This window comes from Cydia pomonella, chromosome 1 (genome assembly GCF_033807575.1).
Source record: "Cydia pomonella isolate Wapato2018A chromosome 1, ilCydPomo1, whole genome shotgun sequence".
NCBI lineage: Eukaryota > Metazoa > Arthropoda > Insecta > Lepidoptera > Tortricidae > Cydia > Cydia pomonella.
In genome coordinates, this window is record NC_084703.1 from 41,983,570 (window position 1) to 41,999,168 (window position 15,599).

The 15,599-nt window shown below is 37.3% G+C and overlaps 1 long non-coding RNA gene across 8 annotated transcripts; it reads left to right on the forward strand.

Moving 5' to 3' along the window:
* The first annotated feature begins 639 nt into the window (after nt 1-639).
* Nucleotides 640-13,310, forward strand: LOC133524026 (uncharacterized). Of its 8 annotated transcripts, XR_009800310.1 has the most exons (8): nt 640-1,746; nt 2,465-2,530; nt 5,058-5,123; nt 9,432-9,616; nt 9,909-10,086; nt 10,413-10,529; nt 12,130-12,240; nt 12,731-13,310. It is a non-coding gene; the product is annotated as an uncharacterized LOC133524026 (long non-coding RNA). The 8 variants fall into 8 exon arrangements; XR_009800315.1 differs by lacking the exon at nt 5,058-5,123; XR_009800312.1 differs by lacking the exon at nt 2,465-2,530.
* The last annotated feature ends 2,289 nt before the right edge of the window (nt 13,311-15,599 follow it).

The following is a 15,599-nucleotide window of genomic DNA, read 5'->3' on the forward strand; positions in this document are numbered from 1 at the left end:
AGAAAAAATATATAATAATATTAGAATCTACCTGGCTTTAATTTCCCACCACAGCTAGACCGTACCCTTTTACAGTACCTAGTAACCTTGCGCCCTGCGTAAATGCTTTCTAGAGCGGTAAATGAATAAACCTGTCCTGTGCTCTAATCATAAATCACTAACCGTTGGATGGTGCGTGGCCATTTTTATGAAATACTATTACTTATTCTGAGGCTAAGTTGCTCTAATGTAAATAGCTCTAGTCTAAATTCCAATGATTGCCTGCTGTAAGCGCAAGGTGAGGCGGTAAGAAGGTGGAGTATTACTTATGACAACTCGCACCAAACGTACTCGCCGAGCATTCTTCATAATGTGGCATCTATGTGAAAATATCTATAGTGATTTGATATAGTACAGGATCTTTATAATCTCAACAACTGATTCACCTCTGAACAGTTGAGAAAAAAGGGTACACAATTTTCTTAATCTTCGAGTTTCTTTGTCCACGTTGAAGCCTCTGTCTTAGTAACGTAGGTACCATGCTATTACAAAAACGGTAGGTATAAATATACCTACCGTTTTTCGTAGTCACTCATTTATAAAGACATATTTTATTATAAAACTCACTGAATACATTGTTTCAAATTCACTGACACATGTAAAACGTAGTGATCAGTCTTTGGCAACTCCTTTGTTGACAAGAAATGTTTGACGAAAGAGTTCCCAAGTTGACAACATACCGGACGGGAGCCAGAAATATCAACTTAACATTAATACGCACATACGAGCGGCAACCATTTTGAAATATAAATCCAACTGCATTGATTCGTGTGTCAAATAATAACAAATTTATAACGTTGAGATTTTCTTTTCCTTTATATTATTGTGCGTGTCCAGACTGTTTTAATATAGTAAAAATGGTTGGCAAAAGCCGATATTGTGAGATATGCGGCGTGAGAGAAATTTTCAGAGAAGGCTTCTTTGCCAAATTTCCCAAGGATAAACTGCGGTAAGTCAACCAGTTCCTAATTACAACTAGGGAATAAATCAAATTACTTTATTAAACATTTTGATTTGTTAGTCGCGTAAGCTGAAGGCGGTTCGAATCCGCCACTCCGTAATGCCGTAAGGGATTCATATACTTAGGAGCAGCAAGCACGGACTGCTCGCCCTTAGAGTTGGTTAAAGACTTTTCAGTCGTAACTAATTGTTTTTTGCTATGTTTGCTAACAGTAAATCTCTTCCAGTTGTTATAATGGATATATATAGTTTTAGGAAATAATAGGTTCCAATATCATTATCTCTTTAAACTCTATTTCTGTTAGTACACTATCTTTTATTACTTACCTACTACAAAAGCTTTGATGTAATTCACTGTAATTTTTGGTGGCTATATCTGAAGTACTTATTGAACCCATTTGGGTTCTAATCAATTTAAAATACTATCTTCGTCTTATGTTTGTAATAATTGTACTACATATTAACTTCTTATGCATCTTTGTACCTCTCAATAGTGTGTCAGTATATTATTTGCTCACAGGTGTATAACTTGGCTTAGACAAGTTGGAAAAGAAGATCTCATTCACGTACCCATTGAAAAATTGCATGAGCTTCGTCATGTTTGTGGTGACCACTTTGACCGGAGAGACTTTGGGAAGACAGGAAATAAGCTTAAAAAAAGAGCCTATCCAAAGTTAAATCTTTCTGCACCTCCACTGTCAGAACATCAATTAACAGGATTTCCTCAACATGTTGCAAGTAGACAAGGTAACTTTCTATTAGCCATAATAAATTAACCTTAGTTTAAAACAGTCATCCAGCTAACCTGAAAAAAAATCTGAGAAGTTCTGATTTTAGACCTAACCAGATTAATCTTAAATATTATGATATTAAAAAGATATGATAACACATTCATAAAAAAGACCAATACACGTTCGAATTGACCTGTAAGTAAATGGCCTGTTATGTGCTATATTTTGCAGTACCTACCGCCAGAGTAGGTATTTCATTATTTTTCATTCCATACCCACTTACCAATGTTTTAATGGAAAACAAACAATGTCTATCTAACAAGAAACTATCAATACTATGCTATGAGATATTGAAATTGATTGATTGAAGGTTAATTATATTAAATCTCTTCTTCTTCTTCCTTGCGTTGTCCCGGCATATTCCCACGGCTCATGAGAACCTGGAGTCCGCTTGACAACTAATCCCTAGATTTGGCGTAGGCACTAGTTTTTACGAAAGCGACTGCCATCGGACCGAAAAGCGACTGGTAAATATCATATGATATTTCGCACATAAGTTCCGAAAAACTCATTGGTACGAGCCGGGGTTTGAACCCGCGACCTCCGGATTGCAAGTCATACGCTCTTACCGCTAGGCCACCAGCGCTTCATTATATTGTATATAACAAAATATAAAGTTACTTAATGGTAATATAAAAAATATTAACATTTTACATAACAATTTTAAATTTCAGGTGCACACCAGAGCCATGCACTTTTACATGCCAGGATACCTCTCTCGACATCTAGCACTGAAAATGGTAATTATGCTAGTTACCATCTTTGAAATAAGCGTTTCAAACAGACTTAAAGATAACAATAGCATAGCATCGCAATATTCTCATCTTCACATCCTGTTCGAAATTATTTGTTGTACCGGCATATTCCCACGACTCAAGGGAGCCTGGGGTCCACTTGACAACTAATCCCAAGATTTGGCATAGGCACTAGTTTTTACGAAAGCGAATGCCATCTGACTTTCCAACACAGAGGGTATAAATCCTTTCAAAATGAAACAATTAATTAGATTTACCGAAAGAGGGAGTGGGACAGACACGCGCCGTGCTTCAATAACACCTCATCGAAAATACGTTAAAAATAAGAAAAAACCGGCCAAGAGCATGTCGGGCCACGCTCAGTGTAGGGTTCCGTAGTTACTCTTCCTTCACAATAAGCTAAACTGGAGCTTAAAGTATAGTAAATTGTTAACCAAGGGATGAAACGGTACCTTTCACCCGAGTTAAACAAATAGGCAAATTTGCATAATCGTACCTAATTAAAGTAAGTATTTTTACTATGAAGGGGAACTTTTTGCGATAACTCAAAAACAGCTAAACTGATCATGTCCACTATAGTTTTCATTTAATGTGTTTCTTAAGCTCTACTTCCACGATTTTTTTCATATTTTTTTGACCTATGGTTCAAAAGTTTGAGGGGGGGACACATGTTTTTTTTCTTTCGGAGCGATTATCTCCGAATATATTCACTTTATCAAAAAATGTTTGTTGAATACCCCTATTAGTTTTGAAAGATCTTTCCAACGATACCCCACACTGTAGGGTTGAAGCTAAAAAAATTCACCCCCAATTTACGAGTAGGGGAGGTACCCTAAAAAAGATTAATTTTTTAGATTTTATTGTACGACTTTGTCGGCTTTATTGATTTATATAACCATGCCAAATTTCAGCTTTCTAGCACTAACGACCACGGAGCGAAGCCTCGGACAGACAGGCAGACAGACAGACGGACATGGCGAAACTATAAGGGTTCCCAGTTGACTACGGAACCCTAATGAAACACGCAAGGAAACAAGCGTAAGCGTCTTTAAGCTTTCATACATATTACGCCATTTTGATCCTAGCATTGCTAAGTTACTTGTCAAAATGACGCGAAAAATCTAAGTCATCAGGAGGCCTACCGCGAAAACCGAAATTCGCCAATTACGGGGATTTTTCTCTTTTACTCTCTCTAAGACGTCATTAGAGTGACAGAGAAAAATGCCCGCAATTGACGAACTTCGATTTTCGCGGTAGGCCCGCGGTAAATTCATACGTAAGTGCGACAGCGAAGCAAAACTTCGTGGTTCGCGGTAGGCCTCCATATTTGTTAGCTATTATTGTACTAACGCGTAAACCAGTATAACCTGACCTCAAGACTCATATTGCTGGTCATGTTTAATGATTAATCTGAATCAATTAGACTGGACAGTTAAATGGTTACTTTATAAGCGATTGAAATGCCTACCAAGTCTCACTGGGCATTTACGAAGCTTGCTAGAAATAGAAACAGATATCGTGTAAGGGACCAAAATATTATTTAATTTATTGAAATATAATATAGTGGCGTACACAAAATATAATATTTTACATTAGATTATTAATAAAAAAGTAAATATAATTTGTATAGGTGAAATAAACATCTACAATTTAACGATTTGAATTTGTAATACTTTTTGTTAACGTGCTTCGTATAGTATTTCGATCATTTACGATTTTGACATATATATAGTACGAGAAACTCGAAAAAGTTGTTCGTAATCTTTAGTTGTGTTTTATAAATAGTGATAAGTGACCATTCTTATAAATATGCCAAAATAACAATATATTTACATTGTTTTCGCGATAAAATATACCTGTGGGTCTTTCTTTGTGTCCTTTGCATACAAAAATCAAGTGTATATTACACGCCGGTGGCATTACCGCGCGAACGTTATTGAGGCTTTCGTTTGTTATCATATTACAATGATATTATTACTGATAAATTATGAGGTGGTAAATTAGTAATTTCTATATAATAATAGTACAAAAAATATTGGATTTGTTCTCCTTAGTTTGTTAATTGTTTGTTTGGTAGTTTATGGTTAGTATAAATATCTAACAAGAAACTCTATCAATACTATGCTATGAGATATTTAAATTTCGTATAGAAACATTGATTGAAGGTTAATTATATTAAATCTCTTCTTCCTCGCGTTTCCGGCATATTCCCACGGCTCAAGAGAACCTGGGGTCCGCTTGACAAATAATCCCTAGATTTGGCGTAGGCACTAGTTTTTACGAAAGCGACTGCCATCGGATCGAAAAGCGACTGGTAAATATCAAATGATATTTCATACATAAGTTCCGAAAAACTCATAGGTACGAGCCGGGGTTTGTACCCGCGACTTCCGGATTGCAAGTCGCACGCTCTTACCGCTAGGCCACCAGCGCTTCATTATATTGTATACAACAAAATATACAGTTACTTAATGGTAATATTAACATTTTACATAACAATTTTAAATTTCAGGTGCACACCAGAGCCATGCACCTTTACATGCCAGGATACCTCTCTCGACATCGAGCACTGAAAATGGTAACTATGCTAGTTACCATCTTTAAAACGTTTCAAACAGACTTAAAGATTGAATAGTAGCATCGCAATATTCGCATATTCACATCCTGTTTGAAATTATTTGTAAAAACAATTATTTTGCATGATTTTATGTAGGTATGTTTGTCCACCTATTTCTTAAAATCTGTCCCACTTATGGCCGTTTTTAGGGTTCCATAGCCAAAATAGCAAAAACGAAACCCTTATAGTTTTGTCATGTGCGGCCACAGTCCGGCTGTCCATCCGTCTGGCCGCTGTCGGTACAATTAATCAATCAATCATCGTTTATTATAGGATATTATTACACAAATTGACTAAGTCCCACAGTAAGCTCAATAAGGCTTGTGCTGTTGGTACTTAGACAACGATATATAATATAATATATAAATATTTATAAATACTTAAATACCTACTTAGAAAACACCCATGACTCAGAAATAAATATCTGTGCCCGTCACACAAATAAATGCCCTTACCAGGATTTGAATTTGAACCCAGTACCATCGGCTTCATAGGCACTTGCCCATAGGTTTCTTATGATATAAGAGGCAAACATGCAGATGAATCGTCTGATGGTAAGCGATTAACGGCGCCCATGTAATGTCCATTCCATGACAGTGACATACATCATGAAAAAGGTACCTAATTATGCTAGTTTTGCTTTAAAAGTCTATCCACACAGACCTCAAGATTGTTTGTCTACGTATTTCTTCGAATTTGTTAGCCCGTTTTGGACAGAATGGCAACAACTAAACCCTTGTAGTTTCGTCATGTCCGTCTATCCGTCCGTCCGTATATCACAGCTATTTTATTCAAAAACTATATAAGATGTAAGGGTATTTTAATAAGCATATTTTTTTAAATATTATTATGATAAAGACATCATATAGGAAGCAAACGAGCACACACGAGCACGAATCACCTGATGGTAAGCTATTACTGTCGCCCATGGGCACCCGCAACACTATAGGGGTTGTAATTGCGTTGCCAGCTTCTTTTCTTGAAGGTTTTAAAATCGTAGTAGCGGTCCGGAAATACTGCAGGCGACAGTTCATTCTACAGCTCAGCTGTGCAAGGCAGGAACTTTCTGGAGAAACTCATAGTTGACGACTGCCAACCCTCTAAAGTCGTGTCGATAGAAATGTTGTAGCGTGGAAGAGACATTCCTTAGTTAGGCAAATCCTCCGAAATATCAACATTAGCACATCATTCGATAGGTCTTAACTTTAATAACAATTTTAAGGCTTCTAAGCAAGTTTATTAATGAAATAGTAAGACTCCGCTGTCCGTCCGTCCGTCCGTCCGGCCGTCCGTCACCAGGCTGTATCTCATGAACCGTGATAGTTAGACAGTTGAAATTTTCACAGATGGTGTATTTCTGTTGCCGCTGCAACAGCAAATACTAAAAAACAGAATAAAATAAATATTTAAGGGGCCTCCCATACAACAAATGTAATTTTTTTGCCGTTTTTATAGATAATGGTACGGAATCCTTCGTGCGCGAGTCCGACTCGCACTTGGCCGGTTTTTTTTCTACGCTCTGTTGCCGTATTATGCGATGTCCGTCCGTACGTATTTGGCCGTTTGTATGGTTCCGTACCCAAAGGGTAAAACGGGACCCTATTACTAAGACTCCGCTGTCCGTCCGTCCGTCCTTCTGTCACCAGGTTGTATCTCATGAACCGTGATAGTTAGACAGTTGAAATTTTCACAACTGATTTATTTATGTTGCCGCTATAACAACAAACACTAAAAACCAGAATAAAATAAATATTTAAGGGGGCTCCCATACAACAAACGTGATTTTTTTTGCCGTTTTTATAGATAATGGTACGGAACCCTTCATGCGCGAGTCCGACTCGCACTTGGCCGGATTTTTTAGCATAGCTACATTACCTAAACTTAGGCTAACTATGGAACTTTTATCAATACGTTCGAATATACATGTTAGTATGACAGTCTCGCTTATTGATACGAACTACGGGTGTAGTTTCGTTGGGAAGGAAAGGAGCAAAACACCTTAAAGTTTAGAGCCCATGCAATTTTCACCAAGACCGGTTTAGTAGTCAGGATATGGACCTAAATGTGTGCATTTGTAGCGTGACGATTTGTACGGAAATGGTCTTTGCATCCTCTAAGTTTACTAAAGGACTCTTTACCAGGTAGGTATAGGTATTCACGGGGACGTGATATGCATGTCCTCAAGCGTCATTATATAGTAGGTATCAGCTATAAGTTGATATTTAATATAGATATAATATCTATTAAATAGTTAAGAAGTAAGTAAGGTACCTATAGTATGTAAACGGTCTAAGTACCTACTTGGTTAACAGCCGAATACGACTGACAAATAATAAAAATTAATAATAAATATTAATATTTCAGCCGATATACGTCCCACTGCTGTGCACAGGCCTCCTCTCATGCGAGAGGGCTCGGGCTATAGTCCCCACGCTAGCCCAATGCGGATTGGGGACTTCACATACACCTTTGAATTTCTTCGCAGATTATGCAGGTTTCCTCACGATGTTTTCCTTCACCGAAAAGCTAGTGGTAAATATCAAATGACATTTCGTACATGAGTTCCGAAAAAACTCATTGGTACGAGCCAGGATTTGAACCCGCGACCTCCGGATTGAAAGTTGGACGTCATATCCACTCGGCTACCACCGGTTTATTAATAAATATTATAGGACATTATTACACAAATTGACTAAGCTCCACAGTAAGCTCAAGAAGCTCTGTTGTGGGTACTGAGACAACGATATACATAATATATAAATATGTATAAATACTTAAATATGGCTCTATATGTGTTCAACGCTGAGTTTATCTCGGGAACGGGTGGAGTTACCGAGTTGATATTACAGCGATATACTCAGGTCTAAGGTTGTTAACAAATAAAACTTCTAAGCTAACATAGAAGAATGACACGGCCGTTTATGCCTTAAAAGCGTATATTTCGACACTTTGTAGGGAATCAAAATTTATATGGTAATCCCCGTTGACCTAGAACTACTTTTTTCTACGGGCAACTAACACTGAACGAGACAATTCTAAAAAAAACCAAACACAATTAGGTTGCATTGTTTTATCACAGTTTTATCAGCTCGATCGTATATTGCATTGTCACCCAACTTACATCATATATGTAAAGTTTCAGCTCAATCGAATGATAGGAAGTGTGTGTAATTTAGTCCGATTTATTTACGGGACTTAATTTTCGAAAATAATAATGTGTAAAGGCAAAGTCTATGGCTGAGATTATAGCAAGGCTGAAGGCGCGGAGCATCCGATTGGCGCTTACGAATGAGATTACAAAAGGTCGAGCTGTAAGAAAGCAGAGCTTGAAATTGATCAATGGCGAAGTGTGGACGAAGCCGAAGGCCGAGCTGCGAGAGAGGAAAGCTTGGATTTGGATCCATAGCCATAGTGTAAGTTTTTTTTTATGATACAGGAGGCAAACGTGCAGACGGATCACCTGATGGTAAGCGATTATCGCCACCCGTGTAAATGAGGCAGAAGATCGACTTGCGATAACGTTACGTTTTAAAAAGTGTCTTTTTGATGTTAAAAGTCGACAAATCAAAAGCATTTATTTGTTGTTAGCCAAACATACAGTTGCTAATAGTTAGTTGCCACTTGATCATTCGGCAAAATGAAATTATGCGAATAATTGGCTGCGAAATGACATTTAGCAATATAACTGTCGGCAATGATTTAGAGAACCTCTAGACTCTGCTCCACATAAGACCCACCAACTGCAAAACAGTGGCTTGAAACCGAAGTTATGTAATCACCTGTATGTACTGCTTGGCCTTTTATTCGAATGCGCGACTTGATAGGATTCTTTTGGTTTCCTGGCCGACAAATCTGGCGTGCAAGAGAGCAAATTCGCTACAAGATCGGTAGCCTATGTCGAAAAATCGGCTGACGGGTTGGCGACCCCGACCGCAAGATTTTTTGGCCATGAGCTTTGTGGGCCTCCGCGTAAGGTCGAATCAAAAGCCTACGTTGCTTTTGATTCGACCTTACGTGCCCTTACTCTCTTACTCTTACGTCCTTTCGTTTTCCTACTTGTACACGTACAAAAAGTTTCATAATACTAATTTATTTTTGCCTACGATTTTGGTGCCCCCCCTAGACGTGGTGCCCTAAGCAAGTGCTTATTTTGCTTAAGGGTTAATCCGGCACTGACTATATATCTCTGATGTAATCAAAATTTATTTTTCTCGTACAATACAGTGTTAACTTTCTGACTTACTTATTATGCGGATTATTTGATTTCAGCTTTGGTACCAGCGAGACGCGGATCTAGTGATACTCTAGTTCTTACTCTAGCACCACCTATATTCTGTCAACTCCATCTTGTGAGAGGGACGAGATCGCGGCGACGACGTCGCGGAGCTCGTGCCCCTCAGTGTCCTGCAGGAGGACACTGGCTTCTATGAGTACATGTTTAAAAGTAATTGCCTGTAAGTATTAACTGGTCGACATTGCACAGTAAGGTCAAAAATTTTGTGCCCACCTTAGGCTAATGATATGATAGAGTAGAGGTACTACCCGTTCACTTGAAATTGGCCGTCAGCGACCATTACATGATAACGTCACAGGTACAAGTACTAGTACTAACGAAATAATATCGTACTTTAACTTTTAATGCTTAGTTTTTTGTAATTGTATTAAAATGGAGCTGGGCGGGACATGTTGCCAGGCAGAGTGATGGCAGGTGGGCCAAAATGCTAACGGAATGGTGGCCGCTTTCAGACGAAAGGAGTGCCTAGCGTCCGTTGGCTCGTTGGGTGGACGACATTCGGAAGACTGCGGGTCACTTCTGGATGAGACTGGCTCGGGACCGGGATAAGTGGCGTACTAGAAGAGAGGCCTATGCTCAGCAGTGGGCGATAAAAGGCTGATATGATGATGATGATGAATTGTATTAAATGTAAGTAATAAAAGTAAGTAGTTTTAAAACTGTGGTAGCCGAGTGGATAAGACCTCAGTGGGGGTGTTGCGGGGCCGAGGCCGGGGGGGTAACGGCCAATTTGAAGCGAACGGGTTGTTTGTACTGGTTCTAAAAAGTGCATTTTCTGTAACTGTCGATCTGCAGGTAATGGACTATTTGCAACACTCCATCCTCCCACTTGTCCGTTACTCGTCTAAGTTCTGAAAAGATTGCTTGAATACTTTTGATCTTATTACGAGTAACATAAAGTTATTCCTATTACCTATACACTATACCATGTATAATGCCTTCTTCTTTGTCTATAGCATTGGTGAAAAGCAAATTAAAAACTTGCTAAAAATAGCAAAGTTTAGTAAGAACAAAGACCTGAAGGAAACTTCGCAAGCTGAGATTAGAGAGAAGTGTTTAAGATTATATGGAAAGTAAGTAAGCTAAAATTTGTGCTCACGTAAATAAATAAATATAGGACATTATTACACAAATTGACTAAGTCCCACAGTAAGCTCAATAAGGCTTGTATTGTATGTACCTAGACAACGATATATATAATATATAATTATAAATACTTAAATACATAGAAAACACCCATGACTCAGAAACAAATATCCGTGTTCATCACACAAATATATGCTCTTACCAGGATTTGAACCCGGGACCATCAGCTTCATAGGCAGGGTCACTACCCACTAGGCCAGACCGGTCGTCAGACGGTCGTCATATATTGTATTTGTATCTGTTGTACAAGATAATTTACAGTACGATACATAGTTTAAAATTCATGATGCCAACGGCCACTTTCTATGCCACCGCATCGCTGGCCGTCGGCAGGGTGTTCATCCTCATACCCTAGAGCCCAAATGGTCTTGCACTGTGCGGTTTAAGAGGAATGTCCTCTCGCGGACCGGACGCGCCGGCTGTGGAATGAGCTCCCTGCCGAGGTTTTCCCGAGGGTATACAGTATGGGGTTCTTCAAAAAAGGAGTGTACAGGTTTTAAAAGGGTCGGCAACGCGTATGTAACACCTCTGGAGAGGCGTCCATAGGCCACGGTGACTGCTTACCATACGGTGAATGTTTGCCACCGACGTGGTATAAAAAAAATCAAATATAACAACTTAAATTTACGAGGCCGTGCCGTACAGTTGCAATCGTGGCCCACAAATGGTCTCGCCGGAAGATCAGCGCTGACCTTCACGTTAGCATTATGCTGAGGCGAGCACATTTCGTGGTAAACTATTTCAATATGTTTTAATCTTATTTTTTCTTTGTAATATATATACTTCTGTATGTAAATTAAGTTTTACCACGAAATAAATGATTTACGATAATGATAATGAAATATCAGAATACCAATTCCGACGATAATTAATTTTGGTTTATTTATACTAGACGATTACTTTTGCTTTCCTTACTTAATGGCGTGTAGATATATATATATATATATATATATATAATATTATAGGACATTATTACACAATTTGACTAAGTCCCACGGTAAACTCAATAAGGCTTGTGTTGCGGGTACTTAGACAACGATATATATAATATATGAATATTTATAAATACTTAAATACATAGAAAACACCCATGACTCAGGAACAAATATCCATGCTCATCACACGAATAAATGCCCTTACCAGGATTTGAACCCGGGACCATTGGCTTCGTAGGCAGGGTCACTACCCACTAGGCCAGACCGGTCGTCAAGAGATGAGGTGTTTATAATTAGAATTACATATTTTATGAGTTTATTTTATAAACATTATTAAATTCAATATTATTACAACACCAAATTTTAACAATAATAGATCTTTCTTAACTTTATGGAACCAGGGCTCAACTAATCGGTTTTACATCATTTCTTAATGATAGGCCAACATAGGTACTAGGTACTACGCTCGTATATTGGTATCTCTATAATTATGATATCACTATATATCTCTGATGTAATCAAAATTTATTTTTCTCGTACAACAAAGTGTTAACTTTCTGACTTACTTATTATGCGGATTATTTGATTTCAGCTTTGGTACCAGCGAAACGCTCCCCGTCTTGCTGACAACCTGGATCTAGTGATACTCTAGTTCTTACTTCTGATAATCGAAAAACGAAGCAAGCAAATCACAAGACTGATGGTAAGTGAAAATGCTATTGTAACTCGTATTAAAATAGTACATTACGATACAAGTGCGAAAAATAGGAAATTCGAAACGAGTGGCGATAAATTAAAACACGACCGAAGGGAGTGTTTTAAATCGACACGAGTTGCGAATTACCTATTCGCACATGTATCGTACAACGTTTTACAGTACATATGGCCCTTTAAATGTTCGACACAGTAACGTAATATGCTACTTCTCGCACTAGTGCTATAAAGTAGCCCCATATGTACTGTAAAAAATATTTTTATCTCTCAGCAGTTTAAGGCATTAATTCGAAAGTTATTGGTTAATATCTCTGTCTGCATACATACCATTGCTTAAAACAAGCCTACTTTCATCCACTTGGTAAAAGGTACATATTTTAATTTTTCCGCGGATGTACCTATGTTTGCATTGTAGGGATGAATTTAAGAAACCAGAACGACTTCCGGAGTTTCTTTTAAATTAATTTGACTTGTTACAGATTACAATACAACGAAGAAAGCATTGCTGAAGAAGCTCAAGAAAGTGAAAACGAGTTTACTTTATAAGTTTTTGCCTAATAAGTAGGACTTTAACTAGACAAATTGATTTTTATAAATCCATCTTTACAACATGGTATCTATGCTTACCATAAGGTGTACAGATGAAGTAGGATGAGTGATTTAGTAAGCCTAATAAAAAAGTAACCCAGAACTGCCATAACTAATTAATTACTAATTACTTAGAAGTTAGAATACAGATTCAGGATCATTTATATCTTGTTGAAAATTAATATATTTTATATCTGGGAGACCGAGTTTTGATCGGAACAGTGTTGGCCGAAAGTTAATTGCAATTAACCATTGTTGGCTCGGAAAACATAAAAACAAAAAAAAATGCACGTTCTCCCAGAGATAAGACCTTGCTAGAACAATTTTTCCCCTTGTTCCTCGTACATAACCCAGTTACATTACCAGCAATGTACAAGGAAAAATGATTCCTCGCACAAAACCGGGTAATGTATTAAGAAATATTTTTGCTTTGTACATTACCGTTAACATTTCCAGTTTTGTACGAGGATGTAAATATTCTTCCTACATTACTTGGTTTTGCTCAAAGAAATCTTTATTCCGTGTTATCAGGGTTTGCATTTACATTCAGCCATTTATTGGCGTGCAAAATTCTTAGAACATTGCATTAAATTATCTCTTTCTAATTTTCGTTTTAGTTTTTTAATTAGATTATTGCAAAAGTTGTATAAGTCTCTCCAACTGTAAAAATTTGATTTATTTAGTATACATTCTAAATAAATCAATCGCGTCTAGACTGTTAAGCTAGCAGTGTCATGAACTAATGCTACAGAATACATAACTAGTATGTATCCAAAGTAAAGTATATGATACAATATTACAGAGACGTATAGTCTCCACGGTTAATACATTAAGTTAAGAAATGTATAAGGTCCCCATGGTCTAAGAAAGATACACATTAATAAGATTTGGAGGTGTAAAGGCTCTCCGAGTGTCAAAGAATTAAAAAATAAAAAAGTGTATGAAATACATGTTTCACGTCAATCAAAAGACTGTTAAGCTAACAATTTTATAGAATACATAACTACTATGTATCTAATAAGTCAATGTCGTAATCAAAATAACTAAACATAATAAACATAAATACATAAGGTTGAACAGTCAGTAACAACAACGCCCTATGCCTCTCCGGGACACTGCTAGAAAAACTATGACAGCTTCTGAGGCTGGATACTTGGCCATAATGGCCATGGTTCCTTGTCTCCCAAGAAGTCATCTATTTTATAGTATCCCTCAAACAAATAATGTCAATTTTGTGTGTTCTATGCGTTATTTAACCTTTTTATTATTTTTTGTGGTTCCTTACAATGTATAGTCGGACATTTTTTCAACATTTAAGTCTTTTTTATTTCAATAAGAGTTATAGGTTCTTTTTGATAGGGTCTAAACTAAACTGAATGAGTTTTGTGAGTTTTGTTTTATTCGTATTAACTTGGAGATTGTGATTCTGTAGCCATTCCGCTTCAGGAGTTAATAAGGATCAGAGGGCCTACCGCGAAAACCACGTTCGACGTGTTGCCTCTCTCTCGCCCTTGTAAATTCGTACGTAAATGTGACAGGGAGGCAACACGTCGAACGTGGTTCGCGGTAGGCCCTCAGATCATAGCGTAATAATTAACATACACTATTACTCACACACACTTAGTTACCTACCTCATTTCGACTGTTAAGTGTGACCTTAATTCATAGTTAGTTCCTACTTCCTTCCTACAGTTATATTTGTATTTACCTTTATAGTTATTTGTTTTACAAGGGGGCAAAGTTGTTGTTTAACCGCTCGTGATAATTGATACCCGAGTAAGCGAAAGATTGCAAACTTGAGCGTTGCGAGGGTTTCAAGGCACGAGGGTCAATCAAATTATGCCATCGAGTGAAACACAACATTTTTCACCACACCAAAGCGAGGAAAATAATAGCTGTAAAATATCAAACAAAATAAAACCAAACCAAAACCAAATGAACGTCATTTAATACTGTATCATTCAAAATCATCCTTTAAAAGTCAATTCTAGCAGCCGACTTAAGGACACAACTCCAAAGCATCAGATTGCTTTGCCCCACATGTGGATAAAATGCAACTTTCTCATCAGTTTTTGAATATTCAAGAGAGCCAGCTGGTGTGGTGAAATATATATTGATTCTAAGATTAATATTTTTTATATAAAAGCTTTCCATTAAGAGATTTTGTAACGAGTACAGTGAATCCGTTTTTAAGTTTTACCAGAATATATTTTGTACAGTTCAGCGTGTAAAAATATAGGTACAGCATACATATAGGTACATTCAGTATTCAAATTGTGCAATAATAACAAATATGTATATATCAACTTAAGAAATTAATAAAGTTTGTTATTAACTCACTGGTGTTTCATTTTCTATGATAAAAAATATCATAATTTAGGATTACAATCTTCACACAAGGATGATTTTTATCGGTTGGGGAAGACACTATTTTCGGTTTTTCGCAGCACTACTTTCTGTCATTTTGGTTTTTATCGTTTCGGGATCTCACTATTATCGATTTTTCACAGCAATACTTTTTATCATGTTGGTTTTTATCGTTTCGGTAACTCACTATTTTTATGGCGCATTTACATTCGCGTGAGAGAGTTTACCGCGAATGTAAACGCCGTTACTTTCCATAAGCTAATTTTCATTATGTTGGCAGGCATAACTCTCGTTCGTCAGACGTCAAACCAAACCGTTTGACAGGTTTGACACTTAAGTACGTAGTATGAAGTTCCGTCTCTTAGAACGTAGTGATTATATGCTCTTTGGTAG